Below are 20,903 nucleotides of genomic sequence, written 5' to 3'. Positions count from 1 at the left end.
ATTTCATACTGGGGTGATAATTGCATTTACTATGTGGGTTAATTTCACGTTTAATACGTTTCTTTTCGTGTTTCTTGCATTTCACAAAGGGGGGGCGATTTTTGCATTTCATATGGTTATTTACTATCTGCAATACTCCTTGACCCCAGCAGCAAACGGGTCTGTATCATACTAAATTATCTGCAATACCCCACCACCCCAGCTGCAAATAACATCCATATGAAATAACATGCATGTGAACTCTGCAAGAATCACCCCCCACACACTGTCCTTTCAAGCCACCTGCACATACCCTCAACCCTGGATCTATGTTCCATATTTACTTTTTTTCCAGCAGCAGGCAACTTTTCACAGACTTTACCCAACTAGTACAGCAAGGGCCGGATATGTAATTTTGACTGCCTTAAGCCCCGTCTACACGAGGAGATGTGGCGATCCGGCGGCTCGATTAGCCGCCGGATCGCCTTTCCACGTCCCCGCACGTACCCGTCGCGTCCCTGCTCGCGCCGGATTAGATTCCCCACTCGTCCCCGCTTATCTTCCGCTAGATTCCCTGCCACTGTTTCCTCGCGGGTAAGGAGCAGGGAATCGGCGGTGAGGAGATCTGTCCTGTCGGATCTTATCAATCGAGCCGAATCAGCAGCTCGATTGATAAGGAACATCGCGGCCGCATCTACGCGTGTAGATGCGGCTTTAGGCAAACTTTCACAACTGATCTCTGGCAGATTAAAACACTGTGATTGAATCTGCCAGATAAAAAAAAAAAAAAAAAAATCAAATAATGTATGGGCACTTACATCTTATGGGCAACCAAGCAAGCGGACTGAGACAGACAGCATTCAGCTGCAGCCTCCATCCCCAGTAAGTCAGCTAATCTATATTGCAGCCATTGTTTGTTTCCCAGGTCCTGTAGCTTGAAAGCTGTGTACTCTCTGCAAAATGTGCATTAGCAGAGGTCTCACTCACACCAGAGGAAGGATGATTATCTGTTCCGTTCATGTACAGAACTCCAAACTTCTCCCAGCATCAGAGGAGCTCGTGTTGTGTACAGATGCATCCGGGAAACAGAGGGAGCGGGGCAGCAGAACTCACTGCCGTGCACTGCCCTATCCTATCTGGAGCTGCCTGGAAGGGATAGGACTGGCAGCCGTGCTGAGAGATTCATGCAGCCAGAACAGAGGAGAGACGCTGTGTGGATTTGCTCAGGGGAGGGGGAAAGAGTCTGTCCAGCTTCAGGCTTCTTCCCCAGGCTCAAGTCCGTCACACAGGACTAGTCTCCCTGCGCTCCGATTGCATGTGTCCCACCTCTGCTAGCTGAGCAGCCTGCAAGTTAAAACACGTAAATGTAATACAGACACAGGCAGCCAGCAAAGCGGGGCGGCTGACTGCGGACTAGAAGAACGGCTTTCTGTTACTGCGGGTGACAGGTATAGACAGTTAACCTGCCCTGCCCTTTACAACCCGCCTGGCCAATCATGATTTAACATTCAAGCAGGAGGTCACACAGGCAGAGAAGCGCTCCCGCAGTGTATAGCGGCGGCTTTTGGTATTGCAGGAGAGCCGATCGCTGATTTATAGCAGGCAATGGAATGCTCCTGCCTGCAAAAGGTTTATGTCACCAGCTTTAGCTAGGTAGGAGGGATTTCAAAACAGCTGGGCGGCCCGCCCACCTAAATAGTCCTGGGGAGAACACTGCCTTAGCTTTTCTTTTTGAAATTGTTCACACTCTTGACATACCATATTTTGGACTATAAGATGGAGCGGACTATAAGATGCACCTAGTTACATAGTTACAGTTATTTTGGTTGAAAAAAGACATACGTCCATCGAGTTCAACCACAGAACAAAGTACAACACCAGCCTGCTCCCTCACATATCCCTGTTGATCCAGAGGAAGGCGAAAAAAAAGTTACAAGGCATGGTCCAATTAGCCCCAAAAGGGATAAAAATTCCTTCCCGACTCCAGATGGCAATCAGATAAAATCCCTGGATCATCATCATTAGGCATTACCTAGTAATTGTAGCCATGTCTTTCAACTGTTATGATCATGTCTGCAGCAGGTGCTGCTGGCTGCAGTTTTACTGAAGACAAGCAGTTTTTGATGTCATTGCATGTATTTGTTTGCATGTTTTGGTTGGCACTTAAACCAGTTGCTGATTCCATCTGCATTTGCTCTGCAGTGCTGGCCAGCTCAGGATTGATTAATTACCATTCACCTGTGTGGGAATCTGCATGTCTGCTCCCATTGGATGACCTCAGTATAAAGATCTGCTTCCTGCAGGGCTCCTTGGGCTATCATAGCTTCAGCGTAAGCCTGTCTTGCTGCTGCTTTGGTCCCAGATCGTGTTCCTAGTTCTAAAGATACTTTGCTGGTCTTGCATCATATATTGGTTCATCGCCAATATATATCTCCATACCAGCACGTTTGTTATTTGCCTTGTATTCGTGTTACATTGATACATCAGTGTCGCTGATATATACGTACACGAACTGTTTATATCCTGTGTTCAGTTAGTCAGCCTTCCAGCACGTTTTGGTAGATTGCGCGTATCGTGATCACCCGTGTTTAGCTAGTTATTCTGTTCTGTTACCGTGTGTGGATTGCGCTTATCTCTGCGAAGAGATAGCGAATACTTCTGAGTCCTGTTCCTGTTTCCATTTGTGGATTGCGCTCATCTCCGCGTGGAGGTAGCGAATCCTTCTGAGTCCTGTTCCCTGTATCGCTCTAGTTCCTAAGTCAGTGTTCCTGCTTATGTCATATATCGGTTCATTGCCGATATATACATATGTTACATACACTTAGTCCATAGGACCAGCCCTATGGGTATATCTTAAATAAGCAATAAGCTTGACGTAAAAAATAAGTACAAGGTTGCTGGATACTTGATAGTATCACATGCGCAGGTCCAGGCGTGTATACACTGCTACAGCCTCTGTCGAGGTTGATTGCAAATATAAATGGAGGTCCTTGCTCATCCCCCACACTTGTGAGGTGTGTTGTAGCTATTCCATTCAACTGTAAGGACCTGTCAATGTAACTTGTGGGGAGTCGTACAGGCTGCCCTGGTCTGCCCTTAAGCTATTCCTGCCAGAGGAGCCCTCGGATCTAGTACATACTCAGCCCACAAAAAGGAGGAACATAAACATATATACAGTGAGAGTGCCTATTTACAAAGTGCTTGTTATATGAGTCTCGACATGTTTCACCTAAGCGGCTTTTTCACAGAGTGCTATACATATATACAATGCTTAGTGCCACCCACACCACCACAATGTCCCCCCCCGCAAATGCCCCAGTCAGAGCTGAGGCACCTCGTCAGATGCGGGTTTAAATACTGGAGGTTTGATGTATGTGCACCCACTGGGTGTGTCCACACATGTATTGCATACCTGCTTGCGGGGCCCTCGCGCGTCCTCTGTGTGTGGACACTCAGCGCCTGGGTGCCCCCTGCGGTGATAGTCATACCTCGCCTGACCCCAGCATGTATCTCGTCGGAGCACTTCCGGGTAATGCATGCATCACTACCGCGTAGGGCGTTCCTATGGCAACCAGACCGCCGCACGCGTCACACAGTGCGGCGGCCATTACGTGTACGTGCGTTGCCATAGACGCACTGCCGCCAACTAAATGTTTCCAAGCGGTTGTCTCCACCGCCTGCGCGTCACTGGCGGCCTAACCGCCACACGTGTCATACAAATGCAGAAGGCCACAACGTGAGCGTGCGTTCCCATGACAACAATGACGCCTCACAGCGTGTATAAACATTAGGCTTGCTATTGCATTGGGTCAGTGCCCTAGTTACATGAATCTCTCCCCATGCCCATACATCTTATAAGGGATAGCTTGCCACTCTTCATAATTATAGTTGCTGGCACGATGCTTAGTGTTTATCACTTACCTTATGCATAGGGGTATGCCGGACTACTAGAATTTGATATTATTACATCCATAATGTGTGGGGACATATCCATCAATATATGCGAGTCCCCACCTAGGATGTCTTTTTAAAGGCCCGGTGTTATCCTGAGTTGCAATATATGATTTACCAATCCCTGTACAGATACATAGGGAGATATTTGATTGATGTGTGCATGCGGAAGTGGAATATGCATGGTGTGACTAAAAATTAAAAATTAACAGTGTGGTGCATCAGATGGTCATATATTTAATATTTGTGCCGTATATACTGACGTAGACACTTTATCATTGATTTATAGGAAACATGCTAGATTGAAGTCTTCATTTAAACCGTTAGGAGATAGAGAGAGATAGAGATAGAGAGATAGGCGTCAATTCACCAGAGAGGATTTACTAAGAGAAAAAAGGTAGGTAGTTTATCTCATGAGGTATTTTAACACTCTGGAGTCAATTCACCAGTGTGAGAGGACAGAGAGAAAAATGTTTGATAGCAGGGGATAATGGAGAGATATGCATGAGGAAAGTGTGAGAAAGCAGAGAGTTAGGTAATCGGTATTAATGATTTACATGGGATACTTTTCCTCTCTGTAAGCTTGAAAGTGAAGCATTGTGGGTAGGAGGCAGAGTTTTACCACTACGTGACCAGAGTATTCCCGCCTTTTACTGCCGGATCATATCATAAATCATATCACGAGTGAGTGAGTCAGAGCGGTTTGCCAGGCGGTTTTTGTTACAGTAGCTGTTCAGTAACAGCTTTACTGTAACAATACATGAAATCTACTACACCAAAACCACCAAAGTCTTCATTTTGTTTTTCTTCAGCCATTCAGAGGTGGATTTGCTGGTGTTTTGGGTCATTGTTCTGCTGCAGCACCCAAGATCGCTTCAGCTTGAGTTGACGAACAGATGGCCGGACATTCACCTTCAGGATTTTTTGTTAGACAGTAGAATTAATGGTTCCATCTATCACAGCAAGCCTTCCAGGTCCTGAAGCATAAAAACAACCCCAGACCACCACCACCATATTTTACTGTTGGTATGATGTTCTTTTGCTGAAATGCTGTGTTACTTCTACGCCAGATGTAACGGGACACGCACCTTCCAAAAAGTTCAACTTTTGTCTCGTCGGTCCACAAGGTATTTTCCCAAAAGTCTTGGCAATCATTGAGATGTTTTTTAGCAAAATTGAGACGAGCCTTAACCACTTTCCCCCCGCCCGTACGAATTTCTCCGTCCCTTTTCCCATCCTTTAACCCCCAGGGACGGAGAAATCCGTACTTTGCGCACTCCCGCCGCTGTCCGCGCTCGTAAACATGCCGCCCGCCGCTAGTAAACACGCGCTCGCCCGGAGATCAATGAACGGGAAAATCCATTCCCGTTCGTTGATCTAAGCCCCGCAATGATCCGCTGCTCTCCGATGGGCAGCGCGATCATTGTGATCTTACCCAGCCTCCAAGTACTTCCTCCAAGCTTCCGGAAGGACGCTTGGAGGTTGCATTAAAATAGAAAAAGTTACTGTGGCCAAATAGTAAACTACACCCTACACATTTTTCACATACAAATAAATTACTTTTACACAAAAAATTAACTCATTACCTCCCACACTCCCAAGTTTTTTTTTTTGTAATTAAAAAAAAAAATAAAAAAAAATGTACAATAAAAAAAAAAAAAACACATAAATAGTTACCTTAGGGACTGAACTTTTTAAATATTTAAGTCAGGAGGGTACAACACTGTTACTTTATAAACTAGGGATGGACGCAAAACTGAAAAAAATGCACCTTTATTTCCAAATAAAATATTGGCGCCAAACATTGTGATAGGGACAGTTTTATAACTGGGACAAAAGGGCAAATACATTTCATGGGTTTTAATTACTGTAGCATGCATTAATTAAAAACTATAATGGCCAAAAACTGAAAAATATTTTTTTCCCAGATTTTTCCTATTTTCCCATTAAAACACATTTAGAATAAAATAATTCTTGGCATAATGTCCCACCTAAAGAAAGCCTAATTAGTGGTGGAAAAAACAAGATATAGATCGTTTAATTGTGATAAGTAATGATAAAGTTATAGACGAATGAATGGAAAGAGCGCTGAAAGGTGAAAATTGCTCTGGTGGTCATACGGTAAACCCCCTCAGTGGTGAAGTGGTTACTGTTCTTTTTGCTTAAAAGTGGTTTGCGCCTTGGATATCTTCCATTCAGGCCGTTTTTGCCCAGTCTCTTTCTTATGGTGGAGTCGTGAACACTGACCTTAATTGAGGCAAGTGAGGCCTGCAGTTCTTTAGATGTTGTCCTGGGGTCTTTTGTGGCCTCTCAGATGAGTTTTCTCTGCGCTCTTGGGGTAATTTTGGTCGGCCGGCCACTCCTGGGAAGGTTCATCACTGTTCCATGTCTTTGCCATTTGTTGATAATGGCTCTCACTGTGGTTCGCTGGAGTCCCAAAGCTTTAGATATGGCTTTATAACCTTTACCAGACTGATAGATCTCAATTACTTTTGTTCTCATTTGTTCCTGAATTTCTTTGGATCTTGGCATGATGTCTAGCTTTTGAGGTGCTTTTGGTCTACTTCTCTGTGTCAGATAGCTCCTATTTAAGTGATTTCTTGATTGAAACAGGTGTGGCAGTAATCAGGCCTCGGGGTGACTACAGAAATTGAACTCAGGTGTGATAAACCACAGGGGGGCAATCACTTTTTCACACAGGGCCATGTAGATTTGGAGTTTTTTTTCTCACTAAATAATAAAAACCATCATTTAAAACTGCATTTTGTGTTCAATTATGTTATCTTTGACTAATAGTTAACGGTTTTTGATGAGCAGAAACATTTAAGTGTGACAAACATGCAAAAGACTAAGAAATCAGGAAGGGGGCAAATCGCTTTTCACACCACTGTATGATGTGTATGCCAAGAGGGAATATTATTATTAAATTATGGGCTTGTAATTAGAGAACTAGGGATATCATTTAAAGGGATACTGTAGGGGGGGGGGGGGTGTCGGGGGAAAATGAGTTGAAGTTACCCGGGGCTTGTAATGGTCCCCCGCAGGCATCCTGTGCCCGTGCAGCCACTCCCCAATGCTCCAGCCCCGCCTCTGGTTCACTTCTGGAATTTCAGACGTTGCCGTGTCCTCACTCCCGCTGATGGCACTAGGAGCGTACTGCGCAGGCCCAGTATGGTCTGTGCCTGCGCTGTGCGCTCCTGGTGACATCAGAGGAAGCGAGGACACGGCAACGCAGGCGCAGTGGTTTTCAGACTTTAAAGTCTGAAATTCCAGAAGTGAACCAGAGGCGGGGCTGGAGCATTGGGGAGTGGCTGCACGGGCACAGGATGCCTGCGGGGGACCATTACAAGCCCCGGGTAACTTCAACTCATTTTCCCCCGACCCCCCTACAGTATCCCTTTAAACATTGCAATAACCGAGACAAATTGGCAAATAAAATGTGTGGCTTTTATCCATGGTTTTACATTCTATTTTAAAACTATAATGGCCGAAAAATGACAAATGTTTTTTTTTTTTTTCCTTTTTTTTTATTATTCCCATTAAAATGCATTTAGACTAACATAATACTTAGCATAATGTAGCACCCAAAGAAAGCCTAATTGGTGGCGAAAAAAAAAAAAAACAAGGTATACATCATTTTGTTGTGATAAGTAGTGATAAAGTTATTGGGAAACGAAAGGGAGAAGCGCCAAAATGTGAAAATTCCATAAGGTGAAAACAACCCACGGGCTGAAGTGCTTAACCACTTAAGGACCGCCCCCAGCCGATGGGCGGCGGCAAAATCCGGGCCCAAACGACCGCAATACGCCCATCGGCGGGGGCGGCATCAGCGGTGGCTGTGCGGCGATCGCGTCATCAATGACGCGATCGCCGCCGGCAATAGGCTCCGCCCACCCTACTCGGAAACCCGCCGGCCAATCAGCAGCGCCGGCGGGTTTCAAACTTGCGCGATCTGGCCAATCAGAGTGTATAATACACTTTGTTATTGTAACAAAGTGTATTATACTGGCTGCCTCCTCCACTGATGGTCACTCGTCGTGCGACCATCAGAGAGGACAGGCAGCCAATAGATAAGTGCAGCAAAACACTCTTTGCCCCACACAGACCCCCCGATCGCCCACCCCAGCCCTCAGAACCCCCCCTGACCACCCCAGCACACCACTGCTAGCACCCCACCACCCACCTAAAAACCCATCAATCACTCCCTGTCACTATCTAGGGACGCTATCCCCTAGGGTAGGTCACTAACTGCCCCCTAGGGTACCCTGATCACCCTCCCTACCCTCAGATCCCCCCCAGACCACCCCCCTGTATACTGTATACGTTTGTATACAGCTGCCTTACCCACTGATCACCTGCTTATCACCTGCCTATCACCCCTTGTCAACACCACCCATCAGAGCAGACCCTAAACTGTCCCTTGGGGGCACCTGATCACCCACCCAGACCCTCAGATTGCCCTCAGTCCCCCCCCCCTGCTGATAACCTCCCCAGTGCATTGTTTACATCTATTCTCCCCTGTAATCCCTCACTGATCTATCGTCACCCCCTGTGTCTGCCACCCACCAGATCAGGACCCAGTCTGCCCCGTGCGGACACCTAGTCAACCCCCCACACCCTCTGATCGCCCTCAGACCCCCCCCCCCCCTGCCCCCCCAATCACCTTCCCAGTGCATTGTAATTGATTGTGCTGTAATTGCATTTGATTGTGCTGACATTCAATTTCATTGTGCTGACATTCAATTTGATTGTGCTGTAATTGTATTTGATTGTCCCGTGATTGTCCCGTGATTGGCCTGTGATTGGCTTTGATTGGCCTGTGATCGGCTTTGATTGTCCTGTGATCGGCTTTGATTGTCCCGTGATCGGCTTTGATTGTCCCGCGATCGGCTTTGATTGTCCCGCGATCGGCTTTGATTGTCCCGTGATTGGTTTGATTGGCCTGTGATTGGCTTTGATTGTCCCGTGATTGGCTTTGATTGTCCCGTGAATTGAGTGCCCTGTGATTGGCCTGCGATTGCCTTTGATTGTCCTGTGATTGTTTCTGATTGCCTCTGATTCCCCACTCACCACCACCCCCCTGTCACTATCCTAGTGATCTAAAAACAGTGATCAGTGAAAACTGTCACTTTTTTAGTATCACTAGTGTTAGCAGTTAGGCCAGTTAGCTAGGCCCCTTTGTAAGTGTCAGTTAGTGCTCAGCCCACTGCACCACAGTCACTAATTAGCGTCATCACTGTCGCTAATCAACATTGGTACTATATAGTATCTGTAAGTGATCATTACTGATCCCAGTCAGATCTATTAGGGTCACTAGGATCCACAAAAAAAAAAAAACAAAAAAAAAAACGCAGTGTTTGCCCGATCAGGCCTGATCGCTCGCCTGCACTTGCGTTCAGCCCGCCCCACCGCAGTGACAGAATTTTTTTTCTGATCACTGCAAAAAACACTGTACAATAGCTGTGGCACTGTAAACCTCAGTTTTGATTTATTTTTTTTTATCAAAACTCAGTGACCACAGCTTTCTACCTCTCAAATACTCCCTAAATTTAGCAGCCCACCATGGCAAGAAAGGGGTATTCCGATGATGAGGTTCTCAGGTACATGGCCCAGTCAGATGAGGACGATTGGGACGCCTCATTCGACGAATCTTCCGGGTCAGAGTTTGAACCTGAATTGAGCAGTGGCTCACTGACCGATAGTGATGACGAGGTTGAGGTCCCGGCTAAAGCCAGGCGTACCACACCCCATGTTGTTGGACCGCAGGTGGCGCAGGATCAGCCTCAAGGGCAGCAGAGTGGTGTTCGTGCTGGTCTGAGATTTCATGGTGGGGCAGGCACCAGCAGCACAACATCTCCTGGACCTAGCACCAGTACTTCCGTAAACCCTGGTGAAGTGGCGAGCACCAGCATGGAAGTTGAAACTGGTTCGGTGGCACGTGCAGTAAGATCCCAGTCGCAGCCACCAAGAAGACGGGCCCGTACTACCCCTAATTTACCAGAGGTGCTGGCAAACCCAAATTGGCAATCCCCCGATTCCGCCGCACCCGTACTTCCCCCTTTCACCGTCCAGTCTGGAGTCCAGGTGGAGACAGATAATCTAGGATCGGCCCTAGACTTTTTCTATCTGTTCTTCACCCAGGATCTCTTGGACTTAATTGTGGCAGAGACCAACCGTAAGGCCACACAATATATAACCGCCAATCCGGAAAAGTTCCTTGCCCAGCCTTTTCGGTGGAAACCAGTCCAAGTTTCCGAAATGAAAAAATTTTTGGGGCCTTCTCCTTCACACGGGACTAGTAAAGCAGAATGTGTTGCGGTCTTATTGGTCTACAGACCCAGCACATCATGTTCCCCTGTACTCTGCTGCCATGTCCAGGACACGATTTGAGAACATCCTGCGCTTCCTGCACTTCAATGACAACGAAACCTGTCATCGAAGTGACCACCCTGCTTTTGACCGGCTCCACAAAATTCGACCCCTCATAGACCACCTGTCATCCAGATTTGCAGATGCTTATACCCCTGACCAGGACATCTGCGTAGACGAGTCCCTCATACGCTTTACCGGGCGCCTTCGCATCAAACAGTACATCCCAAACAAGCGCGCCCGGTATGGGGTGAAACTGTATAAGCTCTGTGAAAGGGCCACAGGCTATACATCTTATTTTAGGGTCTATGAGGGAAAAGACTCAAAATTGGAGCCGGTCGGATGCCCTGACTACCTGGGGAGCAGTGGAAAGGTTGTGTGGGACTTGGTGTCACCCTTGTTCCAGAAGGGGTACCATCTTTTTGTGGACAATTATTACAAAAGTGTGGCCCTCTTTCAGCACTTAAAAATAGAAAAAATCCGATGCTGTGGCACCGTGCGGCCTAGTCGCCGGGGCTTCCCCCAACGGCTCATTACCACCAGACTTCAACGGGGGCAGAGAGCCGCCTTGTGTGCTGACGACCTGCTCGCGGTGAAATGGAAGGCCAAGAGGGAGGTTTACTTCCTGTCCACCATTCACGCAGACACGACAGTTGAAATTCAACGGCGAACTGCGGTCATTGAAAAACCCCTTGTCGTCCACGAGTATAATACTAACATGGGAGGGGTGGACTTCAATGACCAGAGGTTAGCGCCCTATTTAGTTGCCCGAAAAACAAGACGCTGGTATAAAAAAGTGTCTTTTTACCTCATTCAATTGGCAATTTACAACAGCTTTGTTCTCTACAGTAAGGCTGGGAGAACTGGCTCGTTTATTCAATTTAATAAACAGATCGTGATGGAACTCCTGTATCCAGGAGGTGCCGTGGCCCAACCCCAAGATGCAACTAGCCGGCTGCATGGAAGGCATTACGCCTATCCAATTCCGACTACCCCAGGTCAACGAATCCGAAGAAAACGCTGTCGTGTCTGCAGCAGGGCTGGAATAAGGCGTGACACCACTGTTTATTGTCCCACCTGTCCTGACCAGCCTGGCCTATGCCTAGGGGAGTGTTTTGAGAGGTACCACGAGCAGGTACACTATTAGAGAGTAGGGAACTCCACACACAGCTGTAGGCACACAAGGGTCTCTCAGTGCTATTTCACACTGCTGCGATGCGTTAGGGCAAAATGCCTAGCAAAAGTCACACTTTGCGGTCCCCCCCTACGCCGGAAGTGCTTGACTTAACGCTAGTGCATGCCTACCTTACTGCGTGGCTTCTGTGGCAATATCGATCGGCCCGGAAGTCATGTTAGTCTATGGCGACGCAGTTCATTACTAGGCCGAATGCTACTCTTGTGGTATTGCCTGAAGGTCTGTTTTGGACGATACGGTGCGGCGGGCTCGACCCACCGGATGTGTCAATATGCAGTGTGAAACCAAACATCGGGTTTCCAGAGACCCTAATACACAGGGCTGCCAGAAACCTCTCCTTTCACTTGAGACAAATTGCGTAATGTATTTCGCCACAACTCTGTGCGATTTGCACTTCGCACATTGTTCCATGGGGGAGGAGAGGTTTGTCCTCGGGAGGTAAGTTAAAAAAAAAAAAAAAAAAACAGGTAAGCAAAGAAGTTAATGTTTGGTTTGCAATGTTAAGTTTTTTATTAAAAAAGTTCAAAGGTTATTAATGATAATGAAGTAATTGCTTTGCTGCTTGCTTGTTTTTTGGGGTTTTTTTTCTCTTTTTCCAATAACCTTCCAGGTGGACCGAGCGAACGACTAACCAGCTGCAGTACTAATGGTGCATCCTGACAGAACGTTGCGCGTCTGTCAGCTTACACACAAGTCGGTGCATGCAGCGCTGCAGGACGAGATTTCTCCTCCGCAGTCAAAAAGATACGTTTGCCGAGGCATATGGGCCGAGGAGTGGTGTTGGGGATTCATATGCTTTGGCAAACACTTTGTATAAAAAAAGAACTCTGGCAATGATTTGTTCATCCACATCGATCGGTGTGAATGGATAAATCAGGTTTGCCAGGGCATACGAGCTGGTGGGTTTGGATTTTTGGGGCGGCAGCTCCTATGTCCTGGCAGATGCCTTCCTCCTCTTTTTTTTTTCAAAATTTTTTGGCAGATATTTTTTCATCCACATTGATTGATTGACGTTCATTTTTCCTTTCAGCCCACAGTGCATTACCCTTATGCCCAATATAACGAGTATAGCAGAAACTCCTAATACTGGCCATACATGTAATGATTGCAGAGACCCTAAAATGCCAGGACAGACCCCACGAATGATGCCATTTTGGAAAGAGGACACCCCAAAGTATTCCGTGAGGTGCATGGTGAGTTCATAGAATGTTTTATTTTTTGTCACAAGTTAGCAGAAATTGTGGTTTTGTGTTTTTGGTTTTTTTCACAAAATGTCATTTTCCGCTAACTTGCGACAAAAAATCAAATTTTCTATGAACTCACCATGGCCCTCATGGAATACCTTAGCGTGTATTCTTTCCAAAATGGGGTCATTTGTGGGGTTTGTTAACTGTCCTGGCAAGTGGGCGGGGTGCTAAATTTTGAGCACCCCTGTAAAGCCTAAAGGTACTCATTGGACTCTGGGCCCCTTAGCACAGTTAGGGTGCAAAAAAGTGCCACACATGTGGTATCGCCGTACTCGGGAGAAGTAGTATAATGTGTTTTGGGGTGTATTTTTACACATACCTATGCTGGGTGGGAGAAATACCTCTGTAAATGACAATCTTTTGATTTTTTTTTTTTTTTTTTTTTTTTTTTTTTTTTACACACAATTGTCCATTTACAGAGTTATTTCTCCCACCCAGCATGGGTATGTGTAAAAATACACCACAAAACACATTGTACTACTTCTCCCGAGTACGGCAATACCACATGTGTGGCACTTTTTTGCACCCTAACTGCGCTAAAGGGCCCAAAGTCCAATGAGTACCTTTAGGATTTCACAGGTCATTTTGCGGAATTTGATTTCCAGACTACTCCTCATGGTTTAGGGCCCCTAAAATGCCAGGGCAGTATAGGAACCCCACAAATGACCCTATTTTAGAAAGAAGACACCCCAAGGTATTCAGTTAGGAGTATGGGGAGTTCATAGAAGATTTTATTTTTTTGTCACAGGTTAGCTGAAATTGATTTTAATTGTTTTTTTCCACAAAGTGTCATGTTCCGCTAACTTGTGACAAAAAATAAAATCTTCTATGAACTCACCATACTCCTAACGGAATACCTTGGGGTGTCTTCTTTCTAAAATGGGGTCATTTGTGGGGTTCCTATACTGCCCTGGCATTTTAAGGGCCCTAAACCGTGAGGAGTAGTCTGAAAATCAAATTCCGCAAAATGACCTGTGAAATCCTAAAGGTACTCATTAGACTTTGGGCCCTTTAGCGCAGTTAGGGTGCAAAAAAGTGCCACACATGTGGTATCGCCGTACTCGGGAGAAGTAGTATAATGTGTTTTGTGGTGTATTTTTACACATACCCATGCTGGGTGGGAGAAATAACTCTGTAAATGGACAATTGTGTGTAAAAAAAAATGAAAAAAATTGTCATTTACAGAGATATTTCTCCCACCCAGCATGGGTATGTGTAAAAATACACCCCAAAAAACATTATACTACTTCTACTGAGTACGGCAATACCACATGTGTGGCACTTTTTTGCAGCCTAACTGCGCTAAGGGGTCCAAAGTCCAATGAGCACCTTTAGGCTTTACAGGGGTGCTTACAATTTAGCACCCCCAAAGTGTCAGGACAGTAAACACACCCCACAAATGACCCCATTTTGAAAAGTAGACACTTCAAGGTATTCAGAGATGGGCATGGTGAGTCCGTGGCAGATTTCATTTTTTTTTGTCGCAAGTTAGAAGAAATGGAAACTTTTTTTTTTTCTTTTTTTTGTCACAAAATGTCATTTTCCGCTTACTTGTGACAAAAAAATAATATCTTCTATGAACTCACTATGCCTCTCAGTGAATACTTTGGGATGTCTTCTTTCCAAAATGGGGTCATTTGGGGGGTATTTATACTATCCTGGAATTCTAGCCCCTCATGAAACATGACAGGGGGTCAGAAAAGTCATAGATGCTTGAAAATGGGAAAATTCACTTTTTGCACCATAGTTTGTAAACGCTATAACTTTTACCCAAACCAATAAATAAACACTGAATGGGGGTTTTTTTTATCCAAAACATGTTTGTCCACATTTTTCGCGCTGCATGTATACAGAAATTTTACTTTATTTGAAAAATGTCAGCACAGAAAGTTAAAAAAATCATTTTTTTGCCAAAATTCATGTCTTTTTTGATGAATATAATAAAAAGTAAAAATCGCAGGAGCAATCAAATAGCACCAAAAGAAAGCTTTATTAGTGACAAGAAAAGGAGGTAAAATTCATTTAGGTGGTAGGTTGTATGAGCGAGCAATAAACCGTGAAAGCTGCAGTGGTCTGAATGGAAAAAAAGTGCCTGGTCCTTAAGGGGTAGAAAGACTGTGGTCCTGAAGTGGTTAAAGAGGACCAGAGACGAAAACATAACATATTTATACATACCTGGTGCTTCCTCCAGACCCATCGGCCTGGATCACTCCCACACCTCCGTCCTCCGCTGCCTCTGTCCGCCGGTACCAGGTACAAAATTCACCCGACTTCGACTCCTCAGTTTATGAAACCACTGACTGCAGGTACCCAAAATTGATCTGACTACTCGACTCTGACTCCTTAGTCCAAGTTTTACAAAACCTATGGATTTGGTTCAAAAGTCATCCGACTCCTCAGTTTATTGAAACCACCAACTCCGACTCCAGGTACCTAAAATTGCTCCAACGCCACAGCCCTAATTGCACCTAGTGGACAATTGAATATTTTGCTGCCTAGCCACCAAAAGATGACCAATCTTTGGGATTGCACCACCAGTGACAGAAGAGCCAGACTAGCCAAGGTCAAGGACGGGCAGCAATCAACTGTAGATCAAGACAAGTCAAAGTTTGAACAGGCAGAACTCAATTGCACACAAGATACTAGTCTAAGAGTGGGGCAGACGGATAGCAAGCAAAGTCAGGTACAAGCAAGTACCAGAGCGCCATCAGGAACGTAGTCAGGATGAGGGTCAGGAAACGCAGGAGCAAGATAAACAGGTCAGGGGTTAAGGCACCAAGACCCAAGATACACAAAAACAAACCCTTGAACTAACTCTGTTGACCAGAAAGTGCTTATATATTCTCAGTGAAAATGGAGTTGCTTTATAGAGTGAGGAGAACGCCAGTGCATACCACTAAGGCTGCATCTGAAATGACCACCAGCTCAGTGTGAAGCACCTAAATAGATTTTCTGCACACTTCGCATTCAATTCAGATGCAAATCATATGCAAATCTGCTACTACTTATTATGCAAACAGGAAACTCAGGAGGAGGGGCTGGGAGCAGCTAACCTGACAGTTACATAGTTACAAAGTTAAGGAAAAGTGGGGGGAAAGGCTGCGCATCCCTAAACACGTTGTCGCTGTTCAACCAAATGGAAGTTACACATTTTTTGCTTAGCTGCTCCCAAGGTTTTAAATTTAGGTTAGGTCACTTGCCCGAGGTTTGCCTCACCATGACGCAAGTGTCTAGTATAATATACTTTGCATGGAAACCATATTGGAAGCTAAAGTTCCTCCTAGTTTAATAAATGTTAGCACTTGTCTTGGATGCAGGGCATGCATTTTTCAGTCTGGCAGAGGCGGTGTATGCCTGTGCGATTAACCATTCAATTGCAACATGTGTTTAGGGATGCGCAGCCTTTCCCCCCACTTTTGCTTTATAGAGTGGTTGATAGATCCACTGAGAAAGACAGAAAGAACTTCCCCTGAAGTAGAGCCCATTGTTCAACCTGGACCATGATATCTATGGTCTAAGTATAATTAGTTGCTTACTTTGCTGTACCTGCGACTCCAACCAGTACAAAGCAAAAGTAGATGACCTCAACAAAGCACCCAGAAACCCTTCACATTACTGAGGAAGTCTTCCAGGAAAAAAAACAAACATATTTTTGAATTCCAGGCATATCCTATAAAATCCAGGAAGTAGTTTACATTAACTGTGTTGTACTACTTTACCCAGAAGTATTCACTTCATCCAGCATTACAGCTCCCTATTAAGTTGAGGCTCTGGTTACCATGTAGTGCATCTCCCAGCTTTGATTTTTTTACTTTCAGATCAGGGTATCAAGGATTTGTCAGCCATGATACAATACATTTATTTTGTATTTGTGGGGTCTGGTATTACAACCAACGCTTACCATCCACAGACAAATGGACCATATTATAAGTCTACCTCAAATTCTTCTGCCTACTGTAAAGCAACCCAAGCATCTGTTCGATTCTTCATTTTTGAACGGCTAATTTTTTTAATTTTTTTTTTCTCTGAGTGTATGAGTGGGGGTTAAAAGATTTATACTTACCTAGGGCTTCTTCTGGCCCCCTGTAGTCCCATCAGCTGCTAAGTGTCTATCCGGTGCCCTCCGTCCTCACACAGTCAGCCCCGGTAAATTCCCCAACTGAGTCTGTCGGGGGTTACTGCACATTAACTAAGCCTTAACTGAGCAGGCACAGAATGCTCCTGGCCATTGGAGCACTATCGAAGTGCGTAACCTGGGTAGCACATGCGCAGTAGTCAGCAACTACCGTTGCTGACAGTGGGAGAACGGGGGGCAGACTAACACCTTGGGAGCGGATGTGTTACAGAGGGCTGGAAGAAGCACCAGGGTTTAAATGAACTGGAAATAATTGCATTCCATTTAAACATGTATTTTACACATGCTTAGCAATTCTGCTCGGTGAGTCACTACACAACATTGTAAAGAAAAACAAAAATTTGCTTTCCTAAAACAGAAAGAATTTGCGATAATTCAGGTTGGAGTGAGCTCGAGATGTCTCCCAGAGCACCACTGCTGAATATATGCAAATTAACCATTGTACCCTTAGAAGCTAAACACACCTCCAGAACCGCTGGAATGCAATGATGTGTCAGCTTGTTAAACTGTACAGAGCCATAATAATCCAACATGCATACAGACTGTTTCGGATTGTTTGATCCTCATCAGTGCATGGCATGGATTAATTTGGCTCTATGGAGTAGAAAGTGGGAAAGCTGTACACACGATTGGTTCTTTGCTGAGATCTCACAGAACAGTCGTCACAGCCAAGTATTTTTAAAGCGTATGTAGAAAGGCTCAAGTGGAAGCAGGTCGCATTCTTCTACAAAATACTGTTTTATTGGAAGTACAGGCCTGTTAAAACCAAATCCAGTCTGTGCATCCTGTCTCGGTGGCTCCCCCCCTCTGGCATCTGTCAATGTGTTTATACCATTAGGAAACAATGATTGATGCCAGCAGCAAGAAAAGGAGCACACTAACTGGGCAGTGGTGCAGCAGGATTAAACTCCACTGCTTGCTCTGCAATATGGGTGGGGGCATAAAATCCACCTTATAAGTAATATCTGGTGTGTGTGTGTGTGTGTGTGTGTGTGTGCGTGTGCGTGTGTGTGGTGTGTACGGGATAAGGGGGGGCAAGAAAGCTACTTACTACTTGTGAGCGAGCACTAAGGCTACCTAATGTCACTATCTGGGGTACTGGCATGAGGGCTACCTAATGCTGGGTACACACAATGCTAAGGTGCAATCGACGGGAACTTGATGATTATTTCAATCATAACAAGATCGATTTTCCAAAGTTATCACGGTCAGGAAAATCTATCCCGTTCTCAATCCGGAACACTTTGGACACGTACAAACTATGCAACTTTCTGTCAGATTACGTGTCGATCAGATGGGAAATTCCATCGTGTGTACCCAGCATTATGGAAAGAGGAAACATAGGCCCGCTGATACTAATATAGATCTATATAAAGGTGATAGGTGGCACAAAGGCTACCTAAAAGGTTTCTGAGGACCAGAAAGAATACTGGCAACTTAGGCTAGAGGTTGGACCATCTACAGTTCTGCACAGAAGCCCTGCGATTTTTAGTTATGCCACTGGTATAAGGCCTCATTCAGGCTATACGTGCTGCCGTGCGCATTTGGGAAGCGCGTATAGTGTGCGGCACGCAAGAACTGTAGCAGGGCATAGCCAGCCCTTCTACCATTCCCATCATATGCGCTGCACAGCAGTGCAATGCACAATAGCACTACTGCATGCATTTTTCAAGAATCACATCGCTGACCCATTCACTGTAGTGAATGGGATCAGCAGCGCATAGCAGCACAGATGGCGTGCGATCGCACACATTCAGTTCCGCTTGCACAGCCATCTGCACTAATTGATGTGAACAAGGCCTATGTAGATCTAAAAAAAAAAGTTTCACACACCTTCAAGGTCTTATCTTGTGACAAACAACCAAAGTACCACATATAACACACCCTGAACTGAGAACTTGTGAAAGAGTATTAAATAAATGCACAAAAGCGTTTATCGAGTAGCTGCAGAAGCCAGTGAAAACTTTACAGCAAGACATGCCAGCCTCAAGAACGTACCCGACCAGCAGGTGAATCTTAGAACTCGCTTCTCCTCAGTACTGTAGACTCACACCTCACAACTGTCCCGACGTGTGGACGTTTCCGAATTTGAATGATCTCTGTAGTCCCGCCCCCAGGAGCGCGCTGTGGTGATTGCCTGACTAGCCGTGTGTGGTACCTCCGGTGTAATGACAGATAGTGCCGCCCGGAAGCAGCATTCCTCACTGAGTATCACGCATGCTCAGTGGGGACATAAATGTTATTTTTCCGAAATATCTCCTCCTAGGCTCCTACACTACCCAAATGTTCAGGGTAGGAAGGGGACCCCTCGAACTACCTCTGCGTCAAATTGCAGCCCCGGAGCCCTGCTGATTCCTGAGAGTGATTATAGCAAACCTATCACGGGAATCACCTAGGCTAGGTGGCTGCAATTTGGCACAGTGGTAGTTTGGGGGTCCCCCCTCCCTACCCTGAAATTTAGGATGTGTACGTGGTGTGGCTGCTGAGATATTTGGGACATTTAGTGCGGCACAAAAATTAAAAGTAACGCAGGCTCCTACTGCGCATGCGGGGCGGCACAACGTGCACGGCGCACTATCTGTCGTTACATCTGCTACTTAGAGCGGATATCCAGCCTGCAAACTAATTTGCAGTTTTCTTTCTGTAATTTATACAGTAATTAATAATAATTACCTTGTTCCCGAAGCACTTGTAAAAATCACTTCCGCATCCAAGGGCCGGTGCTCCCATAGAGGAAAAGGGGACATTTGTCCCGTGGCCCCCGACCTCTGCAGAGGCCCCACGCCACCGGCCCTGCTAAATATTGCCTGCTTCCCGGGGCCCTTGCTAAAAAGCTGCAGGAGCAATTACTCACCTCTTCCAGCAGACGGCACAGTTCGGGCACTATTGCCATTTTGTCCTCCACCTCCTCTATGACCCGGTGCGTGTTTACAAATAACGTGCGCCGGATCATGGAGCAGGTGGAGGACAACATGACCAGTACCCGGACTGTGCCGTCCGCCGGAAGAGGTGAGTAATTGCACCTGCACCTTGTTAGCAAGGGCCCCGGGGAGCAGAGGTGATCGCCAGGAGGAGGGGGGGGGGTATTCGGGAAAGGGGGCCCCCCCATTCAATTTGCCCCAGAGCCCCTTAAGCTGACCCTGCCGAATCCCTGTCCCCCGCATGAAGAAACCAACCTTTTGTTTTCTCAATCTCCGAATGTTTTTTTTTTCAGGGGGTGGAGCTACGCACTGGAAGTTGGCGGATTCGGTGACAAGAAACCACAGGTTTTCTGTTTTATGATCTGATTGCAGACTTCTTACGGATCGCAAAACGCTAGGTACAGTTAAGGGCCGGTTCACATGGACAACAAACGCTGCATTTTTTTGTGCAATTGAGGAAATTTGCATAGCAATTTCACCACTGTAGAATTGTTTTACCCTATTTGGAAAGACAAAATATCTTCCATACCTACCAACTTTTTGAAATAAAAAGGAACACTTAAAGGATACCAGAGCTTAAAGAAAACCCAAGGTGGATCTTTGGGGGCAGATGGGACTCAGAGCCATGTCCTCTACCTAATGACATGACTCTATGTCCCCCAACCGCCGCTCTCTACCCCCTCCACCGCCGCGCTATAGCCCCCCAAGTTTATCAGAGGTAAACACAGGGGAGAGGAATTCCCTGTTTAAAACACCTGTCACGGAACAGCCGTGAGAAAAGAGAACGCAATCGCAATTGGTTTGCTGCATCGATTGTCGTTGCGTTGCCAGATCTCGATTGTCTGTCTGTAGCTACCTGCAGTCAAGCCTGGAGGTCTCTGTTGTCTTCATAGGTGTTAGCAGAGTTCTTTTCATGAAGCCTGTTGTCTGTGACTGTCCCAAGGTTTTGTTTAATTAGCAAGGAACAAAGCATTTCCTGTCCCAGGCAGATCACAGCTAAGTGTGAGCCTGCCCTGTGGAAAGGATACCATTTGGTGAGCCCCAGCAAAGTGAGCTCTCTCATAGCAAGGGCTCAGACTTTCCGGAGCTATGTTGTAATGAATAGC

General features: G+C 45.9%; 1 protein-coding gene across 1 annotated transcript in view; it reads right to left on the bottom strand.

Moving 5' to 3' along the window:
* Nucleotides 1-19,025, bottom strand: part of LOC137533574 (meiotic recombination protein DMC1/LIM15 homolog) — a 603,524-nt gene extending 584,499 nt beyond the window's left edge. Inside the window, exon 1 of the mRNA XM_068254935.1 lies at nt 18,875-19,025. The gene's annotated coding sequence lies outside the window, so the exon portion shown is untranslated. The remainder of the gene's footprint in view (nt 1-18,874) is intronic.
* Nucleotides 19,026-20,903: the final 1,878 nt, after the last annotated feature.

This window comes from Hyperolius riggenbachi, chromosome 9 (assembly GCF_040937935.1).
Source record: "Hyperolius riggenbachi isolate aHypRig1 chromosome 9, aHypRig1.pri, whole genome shotgun sequence".
Taxonomy (NCBI): domain Eukaryota; kingdom Metazoa; phylum Chordata; class Amphibia; order Anura; family Hyperoliidae; genus Hyperolius; species Hyperolius riggenbachi.
This window is presented reverse-complemented; position numbering and strand designations above follow the sequence as displayed.